General features: G+C 50.5%; 1 protein-coding gene across 2 annotated transcripts in view; it reads right to left on the reverse strand.

The window, feature by feature from the left end:
- Positions 1-8,904, reverse strand: part of PCGF2 (polycomb group ring finger 2) — a 56,152-nt gene extending 47,248 nt beyond the window's left edge. The window contains exon 1 of one of the 2 annotated variants that reach the window (XM_063300487.1): positions 8,674-8,904. The gene's annotated coding sequence lies outside the window, so the exon portion shown is untranslated. Of the gene's footprint in view, positions 1-8,003 lie in introns of both variants that reach the window. The other variant, XM_063300486.1, reaches the window with a different exon arrangement.
- Between the last annotated feature and the right edge of the window lie 8,132 nt (positions 8,905-17,036).

A 17,036-nucleotide genomic window follows, 5' to 3' on the forward strand; every position in this document is an offset into this window, starting at 1 on the left:
GGCTCCAGGTGCTTTGAGGTTTAGCCCGTTGGTTTGCTTCTTGCTGGGGGCTTGTAAAGAAGGATACCCTCAAGATAAGCTGGAGGAGGACAACTTTTTGATCAATTTGGGGGAAGAGGAAGAAACTATAGCCCAATCTGGATTGGCTGCTAAAAAGCCCTGCAGAAACGCAACTTGTGCTGTCTCTTGTCCCAGCCTGGGGCAACCAGAGGAGACCATGTCCCCAAAGTTCTTTCTTGCAAGGAAGTCCCACTCAACTCAATAGTCCCATTGACTTCTGTTTACTGTTTACTACTGAGTAAACATGCCTAAAATTCTCCTGCCTCTAAATCTAGTGGGTGAAAGCTTTACCTAATAAAGGGGACTGAAAAGTGTTCAGAACTGTGACCACCACTTTTTTGTCCGTCACAAAATTTAGCCTTTAAAGAACAGAATCACAGCTATAGGCCACACTCCCACACAGGCAATCAAAGAAAGCCAGGATGCACCTCTTCCTTCCTAGTAGTCCCCTAATTAGGCAGGGGGGTTGAGCACAATACACACAATACTTAAGGGGCAATTCAATGCAAGTCTACTCAGAGGCAAGTGGCCCTTTGATCTCAAGGCAGTCTCCAAAGAGGCATAGCTAGGAAGGCGGTCTGAAACCACAGAAAAGGACAGCTCTCTTTCCTGCATCTTCTAAGCAAAGTTTGAAAGTTTGCTTTGAGGATGAAATATTTAGGCTTTGTGGATGAAATGGATGTGGGTATTAACTTTCTAGATATTCTGCAATCATTTCCCCCCTTGAATTAATGGTGCACCTATGGCAGAAATCCATGAGGCCTGTAGTCAAGGGATCCCCAAAAGATACCTCTCCAGAGTGGCAGGTGAGAAAGGCAAGACATCTCAGATGAGTTCAGTACCAGTCCTTGGCTTGGCATCGGAAATTGCAGGCTGTTAGAGGTGCTACTGCTCACAACATGCTTGTTTTCCAAAAACATGTTATAGGTTCATCTCATTATTTTTGCTTCTAGAAGTATTTGCTAAGCATATGGCTATGTGAAGTCCCCATATCAGTAAATCTATTAGTTTGGGATCTAAAATTACTTAGCTACAGCACAGCCTTACTTATTTGATTTATATCCTGCCATTCATCCAGGAACTGCATTAGAGTGTGTTAAGGGCCCCGTTTTTTGGCTATACAAACATCTATGCATTGTTTATTTGGTGACCATATACTGTATATCTATTTTGTACTTTTAATTGTTTTTAATTGTTTAATTGTTTTATGGCTTTTATGATTGTAAGCTGCCCAGAGTCACTTGTTGAGATGGATGGCTATAGAAATTAAACAAATAAATAACTCAAGGCAGCCCTCATAGGATTCCTTCTCCTATTTTACTTCACAAGAACAGCCTTGTAAGGTAGGTTGGGTTGAGAGAGAGTGACCAGCCCAAAGCCCTCCACTGGCTGAGGTGGAGTGGAACCTGGGTTTCCGCATCCTAGACCAACATCTTCACCTCTTCACCACATGGGGACCCTCTCCTGGCCCTGAGTTCACTGGCTTACTCCCAGGTAAGGGGTGGTATAAATTTCCAGGATTAATGTAAGAGGACAGAATCAATACAATTCTTTGTTTAACTTACACATTTTGCAAATACAGTCAATCAATCTTAATTGCTGTCCTGGAATAAGTACTGAAGTGGGGTATATCTTTTTATAGAAAATATATAGAAAACAAATACTACAAATTTAAACCTTCGGCAAAGACATTTAGAAATTGAGGAAGAAACAACCTTTCTAAACTGTTTAAGTACATAGCAAAAGTGGGCATGACACCTGGGATAGAAATAAATGATTACACGATTAATAGTTTTCTTTTTAATCTTGAAAGAAAGGAGGACCCAGATTTACCAGAGTTACCTATCTGGTTTAGGAGCCATCCCAGTCCTTCATGTGTGAAAAGGGCTTTCACAGGTACTCAGCCCTACTCTATTGCTTCCTGTGCCCAATGCTGAAAACAAAGTTAAGGTTAAGCTGGGGGAGGGGGGCTAGAAAGAGTATATTGGGGCAGCTAGCTGGGAGCTTCATACTGCACATCTCAGCTTTGAAAGAGACATGGCCCTCCCTCCTCTCCTGTAAAGGATTCTGGCCCAGGCATTTGCTGTATGTTGGCCTTTTGTTGGAGTTAGATTTCCAATCAACCAGAACCCTCCTGTTGCCAGCTACGAAAATATCAGGAACTGATTTGATACAGAAAATATTTTTACCCTGCATGTTTTTTGGAAAACAGACCATTTCCCATCCTCTCAGCTGCTATAAGCCATCATCTACCTTCTACAAACTCAGACGAAGTAATGGCTAATTTAGCATCAGAAATAATAACATCCCCAACTTCGAACAAAACAAACGGAAGAATATTTCAGTTTTCAAGGACTGAGCAAAGAAATAATAAAGGCAGCCTGCTTTGCAAAACAGCTGTGCTAGAATTCATACAGAGAATTGACCCATTCTTCATAGATTAAACCAAGACTGAAGTTTCTTATCACACCACATTTGTACACGGAGACAAGAAGACCTGTTCTCATAATGCTTGTTTAAAGCCACTCTGGGTAATTTTCACTCTCCTTTTTCCTTTTGCCATTTCCTTTTTTCCCCCCAATAATTTTTATTAAAGATTATATTATACAAGTAAAACTTAAACAACTACAAAATAGAAAAAAATATTTTTTTTTCCATTTTCCATTTCCTATTCCTCTTTTCCAAACACACACACACCCCACCAAGGAGTTGCATGTATGTATATATAATAGGAGCTTTCTAGACTAGATTTCCAGGTTTGATGAAAAGGCTGTAAACCACCAAAGTTTAGGGGACAATGAAAGTTAGTTTTCAGGTTGCCACAGGATTCTTCCTTATACCAGTTGCTAATACCCTGACACTTTCCCCCAACCTGAGTTATTTGAAGAAGCCAGATTGTGATTACCACAATCTGCCAGCAGGATCAATAGGAGGCTGTGGGTGATGTGCATTGTAGTCTGACCCATCTGGAGGCCTTAGATTGGGGAAGATATTTGCCTACCCAGCCACTGCCAGCTTCTCAAGGAAATGGGCAACTGCAGGAAACCCAGCCAGCAGATCTGGTAGGAATTCGCAGTTTATACCCTTCTTGGGTTGGAGTTATTTTCACTCAGTTGTTCGTTCAGTTTCTGTCTCTTTCGCCGCACCTGCCAGACCCTTATTCTCATCTAAAAATTAAAAATGTAATTTTTCGAGGAACTGCTTCAAAAGGCCTTCTTAAATACGCAGCCCAGTCCGGGGCCATTTACTTCCAAATAAATGCATGTGGTTAGAACCGAGATCAGAGCGGGACAGTTTTTTTCTTTCCTCGGAGGAAGCAAACGAAAGAAAACGACGAAGTTGCCGTTTTCCTACCTGACCCCTTTACTCGGGAGTAAACTCCCAAGGGCTGATTACGGAGTAGGCAGTGAAGAGATCGCAGCACGAGAGCTTGCCCGGAGGGAAGCTTGCAAGCTTCATCTCGTCTCCAGAGTGGCTGGGAAGGACGGGCGGTTGAGTCCCCTATCCAGTTAAAGAAGGCTGCCTGCAAGAAAGGGAAGGCTCCGGTGATTCGTCCACGCCTTCTGGTGTTTTTGTTGCTGGATTTTATCTTCACTGAGACCGATTTGTTGGGACCGAGGCTGCGGGATGTTCTGATCTGAGGGGTGTGATGTCACGTTGCTGCGACCACCCGGCTGAATTTGCTTTGCTATCTCAGAAGTATGATTCTTGCCAAGTTGGACAAAACAGTGTATGTCCTCATTCACAGCCGAATGTGGGATGCAGAGTGTTTTTCTCCTCCCAGCAGAAAATGTTTTCTTTAGAACAGAGGAATTCAATCTAGAACCTTCGAAATGCCACCGAGAATTCGCAGAGTTCTCGGTTCGCCTCTTTTTCAGCCCTCAGAAAGCGAAAAGGTCGGTTTTCTAGTATTCTTTCGAAAGGCAGAGAACCTCCTTTCCCAATGCAGTATCATTGACAAAGAAGAAAAACGGTGAGGCTTCGTAGTCCCATCCTTGGTCATCAGCCTCCGCAGTTTCCATCCGCTTTTTTGGAGAATTGTAAACCAGGTTCAGCACCGGATGGCGCGAAGGTATCTGCACAAAACGACGGTCACTGCCCAGAATCGCGACTTGAGAACAGACTTTCGACCCAGCCAAAGTCCGAGATCTTCAGCCCAAGGGGGTGCATACTCTTTCTCTCTCACACACAGACACACTCCCCCAAATACACATGTCCGCAAGAAGACAGGGGGCGCCATTCTTAAAGCCCGTTGAATTAAAAGGAATTCGTTGGATTTACGTCCTGGGAAACCAGCGATTGCGATTCCGGGTTCAGCCTTCTGCCCTGAACCACCTGGAGAGCCACCGGATTGAAAGGCGAAGCGCAGCTTGTCAAAATCAGCAAACAAAAACGACCCACTCCCAGCCCGTGGAAACAAAAGTGTATCGGGGCGGGACGAGGGGGCGGGGCCGTCTGGGCTGGGTCAGGGCCAAAGGGACGCCGCGCAAGCCTTCAGCTCAGGGGCAGGAAAGTTGGAGCTCTCCAAACCCCTGGCCTCCTTCCCCGCCAGTCCCCACCAGGATGGTGAGAGCTGCAGCCCAGCCTGTTTGAAGGCACCCGGTTGCCCGGCCCTGCCGCCCTTACAGTGGGAGCATTGTTCAAAGAAGCGGAGACCTCAGGTCCTCGAGCCGCCTCTACTGGGAATTCCACCCGGTTAAAAAATCGCGGCAATTTCCTCCGGCGGGGAGAAGAGGGCTTGGAAAAGCGGCCACGACTGATTTTCTTGGGGGAAAAGGCAACCGAGAGAGCCGGAGCTGCCGCCTGAGCTCCGATTCTTGGAGCTCCGTGGGACATCTCCCTGTGGAACTGGGTGCCCCCCCCGACACAGACACACCCGGCGCCGAAAGATGGGGGCCTGGAGCCGGAATGCCCCCTCTAAGAGGCGGGCGGGACTCCCTCTTTCTTGGGCAGCTGTTCCCCGGAGACTTGCGGCCGGAAGGCGATCGGCGAAACCCTTTGGGGAAGAGGGAGCAGCAATTCTTTCTCCCTGCGTGGGATCCGGTGCCTGACCCTCACAGGTACCGCCTTCTTTCCGCAACCCTGGTGGGCTCCCGATGCCGCGTGGCATGATGCCCATCCTCTCCGCTATTTCTCCCAGCCAAGTGGGGAGAGTAGAATCGGTCGACCAGCGCGTCAGGGGAGGAATGGCCCGCAGCCGGAACCAGAGCCATCTAGCCTGGCCAGCGAGCCAGCTCCAATAATGCGCGACTAGCTCTATTGGCGCGGGCCGGTGGAGCGCCACCTTCTACTCCGACTGTTCCTCCCGTTCACCTCCGTGTGGACGGATCTCTCGGTCTCGAAGCCCCCCGTCCGAGCATTTCTGGCTGCGCAACATGTGCACTGCGCCAGCGGGGAAATCAATCCCCCGCCGCGGATAAGTCATCCGCCACCTCATTCATTCCTCTGGAAGAGCTCAATGCGGCCTTTCTGAATCTGGTGCCCTCCAATGCCCCGCGACCTGGGACTTATGGACGGTGTAGTCCAACACACCTGGAGGATGCCAGGTTGGAGGAAGCTGGTTTAAACAAACCACCTGTTGTCTCCGGGAGGGCAAGCAGCCTGAGGGGGGTAGGCAGCCTCACTGCCTCAGTCAAATTCTCCCCATCAAACCCTAAACACCTGCTCACCGCCCTGACCTATCGATCTCCATAGGTGTCGGGCTAAAGTTCCCATCACGGCCCTGCTTCCCGGCCATCGGGAGGGGTAGTTCAAACACCTGTAGAGGGGAAGGGTTGATCGAGGGGTTTTTTCCCCCACCCCAGAACACAGCCCAGCAAGAAAAGATTTCCGTAGTTTCCCCCCAGGTCTGAAACGATCTCCTCTCTCCATCTCCCCCAAACCTCGACACAAGGTAAACACTGCCGAGAAGTTACGCGGTACAACTGCGGGGCGAGAGCTGCAGTCCATTCCTGCCCGCGGACTGAATGACGGAAGGGAGGGGGAAACAGAGCAGGAGAGGAGGAGCCCCCAATAACAGACAAACGAATAAGCCATCTATCAATCGGGAGCACCGGCTTCGTCTACTCTTCTCCCTCAGTTTTCAGACGGCACTTCAACTGTGGGACCCTATCCAAGTCGAACGGCAGGAAAGTCCCAGGGAGCTGATACTTCAAGGCAATGCGAGGGGCTTGCACTGCTCGGCAACAAAGCAGAGGGGGAGGGGGGCTGTTAAAAAGGCCTGTTTTTCAAAGCTGAAAGAAGATAAACTTGAGAAAATGCTGAGGGAACGTTGATGGAGACACAAGAACATAAGTTAATCGTCGTTAAGGAGCACAGAACTTTGGGCTGTGATTTATTCATGGCAGCTGGAATTTCGGATGCTTTTTTCATTTCTGGGGCTCTTTCTAACAGAGGAGAATTTCTAAAAAGGCTTTTTAGAAAATCCTTGCTTTGAACTCTAGGGCAAAAAGACGTGAAAACTAATCAAAACGTTTCCCTCGAAAGTTTAGAAGGGGGCCGATTTGTTCCAGGCACCCCAGACCTAAGGAAACTCACTCCAGGTATATCCCCTCCTCCAGGTGAAGGGCGAATAATTGGCTGATGATGTTGCGGGCACGCAATTCCTTGTTTAATTCTAAAGCTGCTTAACAACTCTCCCTCCTCCCCCTCCTAACTTTTCAAAGGAAATTCAAAAGATGGTAACCATTATTTCATTCAATGGATATGAAATATGGGCGCGTATGCCCCCTTTCAATGCGAGAAATATGGTTTCTTTCTCGAATTCTAGAAAACAAAATATATTTCTACTCCTTTTTAGTACCGAAAGTTAACTTGTTGCAACAAACAAAATCTCTGCTCTCCTCGACAAAGCAGAAATTATCGCTTTAGAAAAAAATAGGATTGGAATCCGAGACAGGAAGGCGAATTTTGTGAGGAGGAATGGACAACCGACATTCACTGAGAAAGGAAGGCAAATTATTTCTGTTTCCACATATCTGGTAATGTTACTTCTGTTTCTCCATCCGGCGTTTCCCTGAGGTGGGATTGACCAGGACGCCCAGCCACATCTGGCCATAAGGCCCAGGGCGAATGCAGCTGTAACCCAAACAGCGTCTGGAGGGAACCAGGTGGAGGGGTGAGTACAGCAGTGCGCGGCGGTCGGACCCAGATTAAGCAGCCGGTGCCCTTGAAAAATCCCCATTAAAACTCTCCTTGAGCCGCGTCTGTTCCATTCCTTTCAACCGGGCTTCCGGGCAGGGACGCGGCGGGGCTTCTCCCTCCCAGCCCCTACTTTCCATCCTACCTTCATCCGACAAACCTCGCGACAGTAAAGCCCCACTCCTGCTCTGCCTTCTCCCGCTTCTTTCAAGCCTCCTCCCATAAAATCCCCAGGAAGTTTCCTTCAACCCCCACCGCAACCCGGCCGGGGCCCCGGCCCCGGCTAATTTACCCCCCACCCCGAAAAATGTATTCCCACGTGATTTGGGAATGACAGACACACACCCCTTTCTCGCTCCAGTCTAGATTTTCCAGACTTTTAACCCGCTGCGGCCTGAGGCGAAAGACAGAGAGGCAAACATATAAAATCATGCTGCTTCAACACGAAGCGAACTATTATACTCTTCCTTCTCTCCCCCGTTCCCCACTTTTCTCGACATAATGCGCCATATTGTGGCTGTAGCCCCCCTCCCGCTTATCAAATCCAGCCCACCAAAGCCTGGCACTTCCAAGCGCGCAGGACTACACGCCCCCCAGCCATGGAGGTGGCCTAGGATGAGGGGGATTGTAGTCCTATTGGTCTGGAAGGCCCGAATTTTGGAAACCAGTCTTTTTAAAAGAGTTGATTGTATTTCCCCCTATTCCCCCTCCCCGCACATACGCACGCGCGCACACACACACCACACACACAGACACCCGAACGTCACTCGGGCCTAGGAGAAACTGCGCGCATACTTGCTCACCGAGCGCCTGACGTTTGGATCTCGCAAGCTGCTCCTCTCCTCTTGCGGGAGAGGAGAGATCCCTGGCCGAGCCTTTGATTCCAGCTCGCCGACTACAGGCTGCTGGCTGTCAAAGCTTATTCCCCGTCCAATGGGCTTTCTAGCCCCCACAGCACGTTCGGCTCTGTAGCAGGCGAGCTCGGTTCCCGCCGCTCCGGCCCTCGGCGAGAAGGCCTCTCGAGTTCAAAGGCGGTGAAAGCCCCGGCTGCCGCCGAAAGGGACCGGCGGAAGAGAACTGGAGCTGCCGCCGGGCGCCCTAGCTGCAAAGCGGGGCGGGGGAGGGCGGCGAGGGGACGGGGGCCCTAAGATCCCAAGATCGGGAAATCCGAAGAAGCCAGTTTGGAAATCCTCCGCAGCTTCCCTCCCAACAGCGAATAATCCCCCCGCCGACAACCACCACCACAACAAAGAAAGCCGAGAAGGGCTAACAAATTTCGAGCGAGAGATCGGCCATCTTGAAAGGAAGACCGAGAAGTGAGGAGGGGGAAAGAGGAAGAAAACGGCGACCAGGAGCGACGGAGTGACAAAGGGAGAGGGGAAGGGGAAGAGGAAAGGCGCCGCCGGGGGGCAGAGAGAGCTCTCCCGGGCGAAAGGGGAGTTGGTTTGGGAGCGGAAAGTGTTCAAGCCCTACCTGATCCCGGATCCTTTCTAGGGGCGCACCGAGGCAGCAAAATATGGGACGGAAGAAAGGAGAGAGAGAGGGAAAAAAGGACACCCCCCGCCCCGTTTATACTGCTCAATCTCCAATTTAAATATATACATATGTATATAATAGATCCAAGCAGGGCTCCTCGGAGCAGCCGCCCCTCCTCTTGCGGCTGGGCTACGGGAGGGAGGGCAGGGAAATCGACAAAAGGGCCCTCCCCCCCGTCCTCCGGACAGAAAGCCCCGCCCCCTTTGGGGCCCACGTGATTCCATTCCTTTAGGGTGTTTGCCAAAGAGCCAAGTCCCTTTAAAAAAATAATAAATAGAAGCGGCGAGCGGCGGGAGAGGAATCGGTGGGTTTCTCTCTCCGCCGCCGACAGACAGAGAGACTTCGCAGCCAGACAAGACAAAAAGCAACCCACCCGTCCATGCCCCCCAAGCTACAGCCAGGCTGCAGAGGCGCGAAGTTTCTCTGCCCAGCCGAAACAAAACCGAACCGGAACGAGCAGCCATAGCTCAGCTGTACGGGGATGAAGCCAACAGAAACAAAAGCCGCGGCGTTCGTGCGCCCTCCCCTCCCCCCCTCCTCCCCTCCTCCCTCCCCTCCCCCAGTCAAACCCTCGCGTCGGCTGGAGAGAGGTGCCGGCGAAGGCGAGGAAGAAAGGAGACGGCGACAAGACGTGTAGGAAAATCCGCTAAATTGCAATAAAAACCGTGTAGTCTTTGGATGCTGAATACACAAACGTGCGCGCCTCCGGTTAATTTATCGACAGTGGGCTCTCCCTGGTTCCAGCTGTATTGAATTCCAGGACCTTGACTTGAAATCTGAACAATTGCCTCGTGAATGAAATATGCAAAAAAAAATCTAAATAGCATTTCGCGACAATTTCGCTCCATAGGTCAAAGCAGTTATCAGAACTGACGGCTTACGAATGTAAGAAAAAAACGCGAGGGAGGAATAGTAACTGAATGACAAAGTAGCAGTCTACTGTATTATTTTCCCCAGGTGTCTGTGTTCTTGGTCTCAGGACGTGTTTAGACACCATACGCTTTACCTATAGTAAATAGTTTTCTAAAAATCTAAATCCATAAGATCCAGTTTTTCTACCCTTGGTGGCTTAAGGATCCATGATCATGAAAGAAATAACGAAAATAAAATAAAATACAAAATGGAAACGGAACAGGGGAATGTTGCGGATTGTCTTTCTTGGCAGTGAGAAATGATCCAGCTGAAATCTAGCGACAGCCGGGTACCATTCCAGATGGGTGTTGTGAACAGACGACTTTAAAACCAAACTGCCAAGTGCCTAGCGAGGCCGGGAGGATACTGAAGGTAGTTTGCTTTTCAGTCCGGAGTAAAGGACTTCGGATTCTGGAAGTCTGCTGGGGGACTCCCAAATAATCATTTTTGAAAGTAAGGGCAGGGGTAAATGTTTCACGAGCGAGAGTTAAATTTATAACATTTATTTAAATGTTTTTCTTGTGGGTTTCAGAATGTCGGTTCTTTCGAAGGGGTGGCTGGATTTTACCTTTGGGGGACCTTCGATTCTCGCTCCGCTTTTGAACTTCCTTCCGAGAGGAGAGCAGAGTCCAGCTGCAGTTGCGCTCAGGATGGCCTGGTCTGGTTTAAACCAGCCATCCCGAACGGCTCCGGATTCGTAACTCCGGAGAGGCCCCCGTCCCGTTAGTCTGTAATGGTAACGACGGTGAAGAGTTTGGTGATCACCTAAAATCTACCCGATGTGTTGTGGCACCGTCAGATTCTTCAGCCCCATTTATTTCCTGGAAGTCTCTCGATGTCGGGATCAAATCCGTTCCTCGTGTGATTCGTGAAACTGCACGTGGTCGGTGCGGGCGACCTGGATGTCGTAGCTGCCTGCCTGAGCGGCGAAATTCCGCGCCTGTTCGCGGGAGCCTTTTCTGCGCTACTGAGCCGCTCTTGAGCAGGCTGGCCGATCGCTTCCTTCCCGGCTTCGTTTCGGAGCGCCACGGCGGCGACCCAAGAACGGTGGCGTGGTCGGAAAGAGTGAACCGCAGCAGTGAACCTCCAGTTGGTGTCAGCGATTCGGATTTCAGGTCCAACCAGTAGCAGTGGTTGGGGAATGAGTCATAAATCCTGATTAAAAGGGGACAAGAATCGGGCTAATGAGTGCCGCTCCAGAACTTTATATCCGCCTAATTAAACCAGATTAACGTTTATCTCCTAAGTCCCGCCGCTACACACGAACTACTGTCTGACTGGGAGCTGCTGTTTCCCTTCCCTTCCTCCACAATGTAGAAACTTGGATTCGACCAGCAGCCTTGCGCCCTGGTGAGACGGCCGGACCCTAGAGCGACCTTTGGTAGCTCTAAAGCCGCCGGGGGAAGCCGGATCCACGTGCCGCCGCAAGCTGGGCGCGCTCGAGCTGCTGCGGGACTAACAGACGCGTCAGCCAGACGTCACTCCTCCTCGCAGGCCTTTTTGAATGGGGGAAGCTGCTCTTTTCCCTGGCGCGCGGACGTTTCAATGGACACCGCCAGAAAGGAGGGTCAGAGAGGGGACCCGAGTGTTTTCGGAGAGATCAGTGACCGAAAACCGCTTCTTTCGAGGGGCAACAGGCTGGCGGAGAAGAGCCAGCTTGTTGCTGGGGGCGCTCCGTTCGCCCTTCTAGCCCACCCCCTTCCTCGCCAGAAAATCAGGCCAGCGAGCCTGCCTCCCCGCCGGTCTGTCGCAGTCAGATCTCGAGGAGTAGGAAACCGCCCCCGCCGACTCTTCACACGCCTAACCGAGATGTATCTCTGACTCCATCAGCCCCACCTCGGACACACCTTTTCGGTCTCCAGTTGAAGCGATGGCAGTGGATCGGGGAGAAGCGATTCTTCCCTTCGAAGTGCCGGATTTTTCCCCAGCCAGTGCCCTCCGGAGGGTTTGGACTATCAGTCCCGTCGTTCTGGCGAGGAGGGGAATGATCGTGCAACAGGCAGAGACTCCGGTGACCGAACAGTCGTTTTTGTCCCCTCCTCCGATTCTTTCTTTAGAGTTTATGTCGATGCCACGTTTCCTCTGTTTCCCCTCCTTCATTAAAGGCAATGGTCCAATATAAAGAGGAAATCTCAGACCTTGAAATCTGTCTTGGTCCTACTGCTTAATTTAGTCCTACTGCTTTGAATGGGACGAACTGATTCACGAGATTTCTTCAAATATTGAGCCACAATTTGGTTTGCGGCCCCGCCCTATCCATGGTACAGAGCAATAGCCCAGCCGGTTGGGCCGGGGGTGAGCGTTTCCCGATCCTTTGGCAGAGCTTCTTCCCCAAGAGGCGCCGCGTCATCTCTGAGCAGAGTGACTTTGCCACAGCCTCGCCCGTGGACCCTCGACCTCCCTGCGCCTGGATCAAGAGGATGGGGCGAAATCCCTCGGGGGAGGGACTGGGCCCAAGAATCCAGAGCCTCGGGCATCCTCACCCTCTCTCGTTTGCTCTGCGCCGGTGCTAAAGGCACAGGAGCCCCACCTGCTGTGTGTGCGGGGTATGAGTGGGGAGAAAGTAGATGGCAACCTCGGAGCTCTCCCTTTGGGCCAGGGACCAGAGAGGTGACTTCGCCCTCACAATCGTGGAGGGAGCGCGAACTTGCCACAAAGCGCCGCTGGTCGTGCGATACAAAGACAGGCGCCTGCGTCTAAGTTGCCCCCGGCGAATTGGCGATTCTTCTTCAGAGTAGATGCCGATTTCAGCCTTCGGTATAACGTTTGGAATCCTGCACTTTCTTAGGTCTGCGGAGTAATCTGAATTAAGAGCGCAGTCCGAGAGAAACCTAATCAGAGGTTAGTCCAGTTGAGATAACTCCCTAGAAAGCAAAGGGAACACATTAATAATCGGCTTAGCCCTCCCTGCTCCCAACACAGTGTTTGCTCTCCTTCACAGGGATACAAGGAGAAAACGTAGGAAGAATTTTAGACAGACACTATATAATATATAAAGTAAAAATACATTTGAATACATTTATGCTAAGTAGAACGGGGAAAGAAAAAAATACGTTTAATCTGAGATTGCTCACATGTTACAGGCGTCCCGCATGAAGGTTGTTGTGCAATGCCAAACTTTGCTTATTTCCAAGAGACAATGAAACACGATCCTATTCAGGTTTACAGGTCCACTAGGTTCAAGAGAGTTTGATCTCAAGTAAGTGAGGCTATGAAATCAGCTTTGTGAATGTCTTGCAGAAATTTGTTGTATTTCCAGCTGTTATTTTAAAGGGTAGTATAATATACTATGCTGAATTAAATGGTAACTCTTTTTTGTCAGTTTTTTTTCAAACAAAAATTTTAGCAGAATTTTAGCCCACTTTTATTCCTGATATCCTGATTTTCTGCATAAAGAGCTTTTCCTTTCCCACAGAGATAAAAATAGAGATGGAAATATAATAACAGATGAAAATACTGAAAACTTATGTCCAAATCAAATTGTCTACGTTTTTAAAGCAGACTGTAATCAGCAGTGCTCCCGTTCTTCCTTCCCCACTTTACCACGAAGAATACTGTGGCTAATCTTTCTCCCCTTGTCTTTATGTAACACCTGAAATGCAGGTCAGCTCCTCCAGATAAGAGATGGGCTGAGGTCTGTTCCTCACTAGTGATTCATAGCGTTATTTAACCGTAGCTGTCCTGATATAGCAGCACTGCCTTTATTTTTATGCCTTCGAGTCAGTCTTGACTCCCGGCGACTGCCTGGACAAGTCCCTGCAGTTTGCTTGGCAAGATTTTGGAAGTGGGTTGGCATTGCCCCCTTCCTAGGGCTGAGAGAGAGTGACTGGCCAAAGGTCACCCAACTGGCTTTGTGCCTAAGGCAGGACTAGAACTCCCGGTCTCCCAGTTTCCAGCCTGATCCCTTAACCACTACACCAAACTGCCTTTATATTGCCATAATAATTGTTGGGTGGCACTCTAAATCAGTATTTCTCACCTGCAGCAACTTTAAGACACATGTACTTCAACATGCTGGCTAGGGAATTCTGGGAGTTAAAGTCCACACATCTTAAATTTGCTGAGATTGAGAAACCACTGCTCTAAATAACTAGTGAGAAAATGGCTTGAAAGTTTTTTGTGCTGATTACACACCCGAGGGCATGACAGTTATAAAGCTTTTTCACTGAGAAACTCTGAGGAAAAGGACACATTAATAGCAACATAAAAGAGGCAACCCTTAACGTTATGGAAATTTCCAGGAGATTATAATAACAATCTTGTTTAGCAAACAATTAGCTTGCCTGAAGATGTTCAGTTCTTTTGGAAAACCGGTCTGATACTTCTAAAGCTGTTTCCTCTTTCTCCGAGTGGAGGGAAAAATGTGAGGCAAGGCATGTTGGTTAAAACTGTTGGGTGCATCTGATGAAGAATTCTGTATAACTCTCAAGCCTTCTTATTTGCCCAGGACCATGTAGCCCAACCCTGAGCAAGTTTGCTCAGAGCAGAAGTAAGCTCTACTAAGTTGAAGGAAGGCTATTTTCAATGAAGTGCACCCAGGACTTCGGCCAGACAGGGTTTCCCCTAAGAGAACAATAGCCACAAGCTGTTTTCCCGATCTCTCGGTTGCTCCAGCCTCTCCTAAAACCCTTGGCTTGTCCACTATTGGCTGAGCTTCCGGACTGGATCTTGTATTTTAACGGACAAAAGTGTATGTGAGGTAACCCACTCTGGGTTGACTTCCCCGGCGGCGAGGCGAGGCTTGGCTAGTGTGTAGATCAGGCTAATGTTTTAAAAGGATTTCCGTCCTACCTCTCTAACAAGTCTAAATGAATGTATACAGTATTATTTGCTAACCCCATTTTAAGATACACCCTTAAAATACTTCTAAATTCCTCGCACCCAGGACAGACAACCTCTTTAGCTTAATTTCCCCGCTGAATCAGGGCCGGTGTACACTTTCAGCGGAGTAACGGGGAAAGATTTTCTCTGGACCTCTTTGGGCTACACCATCGCCTCAGAAAACGAAAACATTACGTGAGGAATCCAGCCTTCCTTTTGAAACGCCTTTCCCCCCGCCTAAGTGCGGGAGGAAGTCTTCGTTTAATTTACTTGGCGATCTCACTCCGAAGCCCGAGATAGTGCAGTGTAGGGAAAACCGTTTCATCCGCGAAAGTCTAAATTACCTTCCATTTTCTCTCCTCTCTCCTCTCTCCCCTTGCCTTGCCAACAGATGAATACCCTCCGCTCCACCCAACAGGTCTGTACATGAATTTTGAAAGCAGTTGCCCGGGGGATCTGCTCGACGAAAGGGGAGATTTTGCAGGAAAGAGACCGGGAGGCTGGGCGCCGCCCTCTATTGACCTCGCAAGGCAGACTCGCTTGGGGACCACGGAGAAAGTCTCCAAGCGTTTGCCGAAAGGTGACGACGGGGAAAAAGTCCCGTTACTGCCCTCATCGGGTCCTCGGGGCGACGAGAAAAATGGATGCTGCCTTGAGAGACTGAAATGGGTGACCCACATTTTTCATCGGGCACCTCTGCAGGAAAGGTCAGATTCGAGGGAGAAGCCCGAGAGGACTCAGGAGAATATAGATCGGGCAGCTGATCCATTTTCGAGATCCATAGTTATACTGTAAAAGAATTGTCGTAATTATATGAAAGGTGAAAGGTCCCCTGTGCAAGCACCGAGTCATGTCTGACCCTTTGGGGGGACGCCGCTTTCGCGACGTTTTATTGGCAGACTATAGCGGGGTGGTTTGCCATTGCCTTCCCCAGTCCGTAATTAAATAGCCTTACTTATTTTCCCCCTTTTCTTTGGGTGGGACAGGCGCCCCTTCCTCAGACCCTCGTCCGAAAGAGCTGCAGCCCCTGGCTGTGTTCACACGAGGGCTCGGGGAAACACCTAGCGGCTGCATTGGCACAACACGCGAAACCTGGCTTGTTTGAACCTGGGCTAGGCTTGTTTTTTGGCAGAGCGACGACTTAGAGGGGTGTCAGAACCCAGCCCGTTTGGTTAGTTTTCGTCCGGTCCCAGCAGAGGGGTCAATTCGCTAAGCAAGTTAAGCGTGCTGGGCAGAGAAGGAGCCGGACTTTTTCCGCCCAGAACCTTGGCCTGCTCTCACTAAGGTCCCTCGGCAGCGGCAGCGTTGCTTTCCCGCGGCCCCGTCTCCTTTCCCGTCCATGGAGGCCAATGCCAAATTCCTCCTGGCCAGCCCCTCTCTTTTCCGCCTTCACCGCCTTGCTTCTTCCGAGCAAGAGTTCTGTGTAATGCTGAGTATCTTGACACCACTCCGAGGGTTGCCTCCCCCAAAGATACCGCCTGGCTGCTCAAAAAAGCCCCAACCGAGTCGCATCCGAAGCCCAAAGTGACGGACCGCGCCGAAAGTACGCAAAGCCAGCGGGAGACACCCAGAGCTCCGAGCCCCTCTGATCCGAGGCTCCCGGGGGTCCCTGCGCGGAGCGTGCCTAAATCTGGATCCAGCCCGCCCAGCGCTCGGGAAAAGAGGCGAATGGGAGGGACGAAGAAACGCCCCGGGTCTCCAGGGGGACACAGCTGGGCAGCGCCACGGCCAAGTCTGGGGGCGTTTGGTTCGGCCTCGCAGCCGCGTTGCGCAGGGCGCTTCACTCGCTCTCTCGAAACGGCCTCCCAGCTTAGGGCCCTCCGATCAGGCGGGGTTATGACAGCCCAGGTAGGATGAGGAGGGGGCGGTCCGGCCCGTCCGGCGCTCACTGGTGGGCAGGTTTTCCCACCGGCAGAGTTCCGCTCAAGCTGTGGGGTGAAACGGCTTTTCCCAGGCACTGGCACCCATTCAGGGTATCGTCTTTATAGAAGGGGAAGGACGAGCTCCCTCCCCTGGCCCAGGGCAAATCTTAAAACGCAAAACAAAGATGCCGGGTTGTTTCATAAAATGATCGCCATCCAACGCTGGACATCTCGTAGGTTCTTTCTACGGAACAAGCGACGGGAGCCAAAAGAGCGGACAGGGAAAGCCTGCCTTCTCTCTACAGCCCGAATAAACCTTTTCCAGACGGGAAACTCGCAGAGACCGAGCCTGGGGGCAGTCCACGTCTTCCTCGGGAGAGGATTAAAGCCAAGACCCGTATTTCTGTGAAGGGGGAGGAGACGGTTGAGCCGGGGCCATGTGCAGGGGCAGTTGCGAGTCTTTGAAGCTCCGGAGGGGGCTGAACCGTGTACCTGCCACGGAATCGCCTCTCCAGGGTCCAGGGCACGGGCATTTGGAAAGGACTGGAAATCAAATGAAGCGTTTTGCTTGTGCTGTTCCGCGCTCCCTCGCAGCCTCTCCCGCTCCCTTTGCTACGGTCTGCTCTGCCTCCAGTGGACGGATGAAGAAAGCATTTTCAAGTTAGGGTTGACTATCTATAGCAAAGACAAACCCTTTTTAAGGCT

The sequence above is a fragment of the Candoia aspera genome, chromosome 4 (genome assembly GCF_035149785.1).
Source record: "Candoia aspera isolate rCanAsp1 chromosome 4, rCanAsp1.hap2, whole genome shotgun sequence".
Classification (NCBI taxonomy): Eukaryota; Metazoa; Chordata; class Lepidosauria; order Squamata; family Boidae; genus Candoia; species Candoia aspera.